This window comes from Hylaeus volcanicus, chromosome 1 (genome assembly GCF_026283585.1).
Source record: "Hylaeus volcanicus isolate JK05 chromosome 1, UHH_iyHylVolc1.0_haploid, whole genome shotgun sequence".
Lineage (NCBI taxonomy): Eukaryota > Metazoa > Arthropoda > Insecta > Hymenoptera > Colletidae > Hylaeus > Hylaeus volcanicus.
The window spans coordinates 16,610,296-16,616,340 of NC_071976.1; the positions used below are offsets into that span (position 1 = coordinate 16,610,296).

Here is a 6,045-nt window from a genome sequence, read left to right on the forward strand (position 1 = left end):
GTTATTTCGACCAGCGCGTCTCTCTTTCCGGCGCAGTGTCTATATTGTCACTGCTAATCGAATTCCCGATATCCAAGCCACGATTTTGATCGAACGCTGTAAGGCAAGCTGAAACTGGTCAACTGCGCCGGTTCCATCAATTTCAAGGAGCATTATTAAATCGGTCGTTTTCTCGAACAGTTCGACTGCCACCGAAAGTTCCGGATTGTCGTAAAAAGAAGAATCGATCGTTTCGCGGAGAAGTTCGTCGAGGCTGGCACCTGCAGAAACGACGCAGACCGATAAAACATTTTCTAGGGGCTTGTTAAGCCGCTGAGCCTAACGACCCGTCGGCGTCGAAACGGGGCGCGGGGCGGCAGACGAATTTCATCGAAGGAGCAGCACACTATTTGAAATTCAATGCATAAGTTAAGAGACGCGTGTCTGAATGGTGAAGATACGTCGAAACGCTGACTACGCGGGAAAAATCGCGGAACAGCGGATATTGCGATTATTTGTATCGACTTCATGTAGACGGCACGATACTCGCTCCAGCTAATTGCAAAAGATGTGGAGGAAAGCTTTCTGTACCGTTCAAAATTTTCTATGACATTCTACTGCAACAGGGCATTAGGATGACCAAGTTCTACCATTAAAAGGTTGAGGAAAACTTCTACTAAAATTAATAATGGACTTCATGCTTGTTGCTATCTAAGTGTTTATGTTCTCGACAAGAATGTGGTCTTTCTTAAAACAAAATATCTACAATAACTTAGATAAGTATAATTTCATAAGTTCTTTTAAGGAAGCTATCTAATTTGCTGAGTCAAAAAAATTGAATTTTTGGTTAATTTTATAAAAATATGTACCTTTAAGAATACACACTTTAAGTTTCATTATAAAAATTTGTAAAATTAACACAGTTATGAGGGGGAGACACGATACACGAGATAAAATTATACGAGATTAAATTACAAATATTTCGAAAACTATTTAAGATATCACTTTAAAATTCTATTATTTTATTAACAGTTTTGAAGAAATTCTTATATATTATCGAAACATAAGTAACATAGTCAGTGAAGTATCAATTTATTTTTATTAAGTAGTTTTTATTTTAGTTTACGTCCCAAACAATACCTATTTTCCTAGATAGGAAAGTAGAAATCCCTCTTAAATAAATTACTTAATTTCTGCACGGATTATAGAGAACTTTCAGAACTATGAATTATGAATTAAAAATGACACGGCTCTGAGCTACGTGCTTCGATCAAACGAAACGTCGTTTTAATCCAATTACTTCGAATTGCAGTGCACGAAACAAAATTCGAATGAAACATCTCACTCGCCACGTGAAATGGAATACACATTGCGTCAGCGAGCGAGTTAAAACTTGCGGCATATTCCGCAAGTATTTTGCCTCTCGACCACGTGGAACCAACAGCAGTCTTTTTTTAGGAAAACCGCTTGTTGTGTCTTTAAATAAATATATGCATACCCAAACGTATTTGTATAAATTCAAAATACCTTACATGGTTCTTGAATTATTAACGTATCATGTATCTCTTTAAAAAGATTAACTTAGTCCTAAGGAGATATTTAGATATCCTAATTTAAATGTTGCACCTTGTCACGAAGGAAATCAAATAGTCTTTCATTTCTATTACAATTTAATAAAACATCAAATATGGGACCATTATTTAGAAAAAGCAGCACATATTAATACATCTAATAGATGGTCCTTCTTGCCCAATTATTTCGTTAGATGTTATTTTAAAATAATTAAGTGTTGATTTCCCTGAACGAATAAATAATTCGTTTTTGAAGCGTAACATAATTTGGCTATTAATTGTAATAATTTTCTATTGAATTTCGTATTAGATTAAATATTTCCTGAAACAATTGCTCCCATAATTTCTGATTCTATTATATCCATCGCATACAGGTATCTATACAGATTACTTCACAGTACCTCCCGCACAGAAGCTCACACGCACATATTATACAAAGGTAAATATATAAACACTGCTTAAATAGATTGGCTGTGGAGAGAACATTGTAATTTGCTACAATGATAGATTTTGCAATATTGTTATCTCCCCGACGAAATGTTTGAAATGAGAACAGTTCCGAGAGTAAACCTCGTTACATTGTAAAATAGCCCCTCCTTATCGCCTATTTATGGTTCAAATATCATTCAAAGTACGTTATTCGATGCTCTCAATTATGCAAAATATAGAATTTAAACGTCAAATTATATTTAGGATTAATTGAACGAACTAACTATAGAAAAAATAATCAAATGTAGGTAAACTCATAAAATAAAATACATATACTTTTCATAAGTTATATCTAAAATCAAAATAAAGTAGTTTTATCATTCCAAATTGTTCTTTTTCATCTGAAAGAAAATTTGCCTAAGGTAAAAACAACGTAGTTGAATTGTTTCATTATCTCAAATTGTTTATCATTTTTATCTGAAATAAAATTTACTACAAAGCTTCTACCATTCCACGTTGCAGTAGTAACGTATAGCCGTAGCATCGAAACTCGTTAGAGTGTCAGAGGGATTAATTTCCCGCCAGCCATCGTCGCGAGGGCATCATAAAGTGGACACAGTGAAAAAACAAATTTTCCCGAAACAGTGGCAACGGTGTCTTCCCGTGATAGAGCTGGTTGAACGATCCCGTATCTCTTCGCGAGAACGAGACAATCTAGTGGCATCGTATCTCTTCTTGCAGACGAGACCAGACGCATCCTTCACCGCGACGCATCACCGTGCGACGACAACGAATCAGCCCCGATGCATTCCCTTCGCGGCTCCGGTTAACCCACCGTTTCCCACCTTATTAAGGACGAACGAACGACCGCGTCAGCAGCTCAATCTCCCGCAGAAACAGGATCCAAAGGGTAACACGAGACTGGCGGAACGAAGGGACTCGGGGAATCTACGGGGCGGCGGGAAACGCTAAAATAACGAGTTCTCTCGCGTGACAAACAACGCCGACATCCGTAATGATCACGTAATGATAACTGGAATCGGAATAACGACGGCAATGATAATGTCGCGGTCTCCTCGGAACGGTGGCCGTTACGTTCCGGACATAAATAATGACATTAATTCGGTGGCACCGCGGGGCAACCGCTGTTAATGTTTCCTGTAACGGGTACCCGCGGAACAGGTTCCCTACGTAGGTAACGGTGGACATTGCAGCCGTGGCACGTACTAAACATCCACTTGCCGCCGTCGTTTTCTTGGTAATTAGTTGCGGGGCACATAGGAACGGTCCAAAGCACGTGACGATCGTTGCTTCGATCCGAAGCAGAAGCACATCTGTTTTAGTATAACTTTGTATAATTGATTATAATTGCGCTGGGCGCCCTACTGTTTTCTGTTCGGAGGTACGTGGCCGGTATGGATGAATAAGGTTCGGTGGAATATCTAGAAAGTGATATCTTGGTTGATTTACTCAAAAGTGATCTAAGTAATCGTTCACTGTTTTTTATTTGTCTTTTATTCTATCATAATATTGCCCACAATCTGTGGGTATTGCTGTCGGAGATTTAGTAGAATAAGACGTCAACGATCATACCACGTTGGAACCACCGGTTCTCGTCTGATCACCGAAGTTAAGCAGCGTAGGGCGCGGTTAGTACTTGGATGGGTGACCGCTTGGGAATACCGCGTATCGTTGGCACAATTCCTTTTTGCTACTTGAATTTATAATGGCTGAGTCGTCCAAAATAGAATACCTAACAGTGACCAACTATATACAATAATGTCAGAGTACATTTAAATTTCAACTATGACTTTAGAATCGTAGTTGTAAAGAAATTCATATTAATTAATGTGTCTTTTTACATTGCTAATAGAAAATGATCGTTGGTTGTGAGTTTTATGACGGCGTTTTAAAAAGTCTAACCCAAAACGGAATGATAAATCTCCAGACCTGTCCTGGTCCTCCGTAAGGGATACATATTATTAATACCATCAATTTATAATTAATCGACGAGTACACAAATGTCTAGTATTTTTTAAATATAAAGTAGAGTCTAATTTAGAGAATGGTATATCTCACCGCGACAAAATTATAACGTGATAGTTGAATGTAATGAGTGATTCGCGCTTTTTCATTTATCTTTCATTCTATCATAATGTTGAGCACAGTCGGCGTGTATTGATGTCGGAGATTCAGTAGAATATGACGTCAACGATCATACCACGTTGGAACCACCGGTTCTCGTCTGATCACCGAAGTTAAGCAGCGTAGGGCGCGGTTAGTACTTGGATGGGTGACCGCTTGGGAATACCGCGTATTGTTGGCACAATTCTTTTTTGCTACTTGAATTTATAATGGCTGAGTCGTCCAAAATAGAATACCTAACAGTGACCAACTATATACAATAATGTCAGAGTACATTTAAATTTCAACTATGACTTTAGAATCGTAGTTGTAAAGAAATTTATATTAATTAATGGGTCTTTTTAAATCGCTAATAGAAAATGATCGTTGGTTGTATGTTTTATGATGGCGTTTTGAGAAGTTTAACCTAAAACGAAATGCTAAATCTTCAGATCTGACCGGTAAACCTGATCTGTTTTTCATTTATGTTTTATTCTATCATAATGTTGCGCACAGTCGGTGGATATTATTGTCGAAGATTCAGTAGAATAAGACGTCAACGATCATACCACGTTGGAACCACCATACCACGTTGGAACCACCGGCGTTGCAGTCGCATAACCTCTCACAGCATTCGAAATCGCTACATAATATTAATAATTACACAAAAGATCGAAGCCAAGGCAAATTTCCTAGTCACAATAAGGAGGAAAACCTGGACGTAACAAAGGAAAACGAAAGCTCCAAAAATGCGGTCAAAAAAACGGCGAAGCTACTAAATGAAGCGCAGTTAACCTACAAAAGTAACACGTGCCATGAAGGCCAAATAAATGAATTTAAAAAATTTCTTGAATCGCCAGTTACCCGTGGAGGCGCATCAAAAATCATAAGGTTAGCAAAAACTCAAAACACATTAAAAAGAAAAAAAGTCGCAAACATGACAAGACACAAGTTGAGCAAGACAGAAAATGTCACTTAAAAAACGACCACAGCACAGTCGCCAGAAAATTAGGAACTGCTAGTGAAACTACAAGCCGAAAATCAAGAGCTGAAAGAACAGTTAATAAAACTAACACAAATAATCGAAGACCTTAAGAAAGAAGCAAACCAGGACCTGCAACACGAAAAAGAAATAGAATTAATAGACAATGGCAACAAAAACATGGAAGTGTTGATAGAAGAGGACCAAATGAACCACGAAGAAGACTTCATACAAGTCTTAAAAAGGAGAAACGAAGAAAGAAAGACAATAAGCAGCAGAAACACACCCAAGCAACAACAGTCAGTATCGACTCATAAGAAACCAACAACAACAGGTCCTACGCTGCCAACAGGACAAACCAGGGCAACTTCTGGACAGAACAAGACCATAAGGGAAGTAACCACGACACTTACCTTATTCAAACCTCCCCTTATTAATATCTTGTATCAAGACCCTAAAGAAACCGTACAATTAGTAAGTCATAGCAATAGCCAAGTAGAATTCCATATAAAAAGATTAAGTAAAGCAAAGCATATTTTGCAGCTTAACACTTTGGAGGACTTCCAAAAAGTTAAAAGTACACTGTGTGAAGCAAAAGCTAGTTTCTATACATATACTCCAAAGGTGTTAAAAAGTCATAACTTCTTGGTGAAAGGGCTCCCAGAGTCCTTTACTGAGGTTATGGAAGAGCTGCAAAGTATGGAGAAAAGTGGGTTACACTTTGACAAAATATCAAGATTTAGTACAGCAAAATCAATTAGAGAAGGGCGTACGCTACCAATATAATTGTTACAGATATCAGCAGATAGCGACCTTAAGAAACTAAATAGTATAAAATATGTCGGCCACCATATAATAACGTGGGAAAAATTAAATAAGAAGGGAGATGTTCAATGCAGGAGGTGTCAGAGATTTGGGCACTCTGCAATAAATTGCAATCTAACCTATAGGTGTGTCAAG

At 37.8% G+C, this 6,045-nt stretch overlaps 2 non-coding genes across 2 annotated transcripts; both read left to right on the forward strand.

Moving 5' to 3' along the window:
- The first annotated feature begins 3,558 nt into the window (after window positions 1-3,558).
- LOC128884653 (5S ribosomal RNA) lies at window positions 3,559-3,677 on the forward strand. The gene has a single exon (XR_008459428.1). It is a non-coding gene; the product is annotated as a 5S ribosomal RNA (ribosomal RNA).
- A 509-nt stretch (window positions 3,678-4,186) lies between these two features.
- Window positions 4,187-4,305, forward strand: LOC128884657 (5S ribosomal RNA). Its single transcript, XR_008459432.1, has one exon. It is a non-coding gene; the product is annotated as a 5S ribosomal RNA (ribosomal RNA).
- The last annotated feature ends 1,740 nt before the right edge of the window (window positions 4,306-6,045 follow it).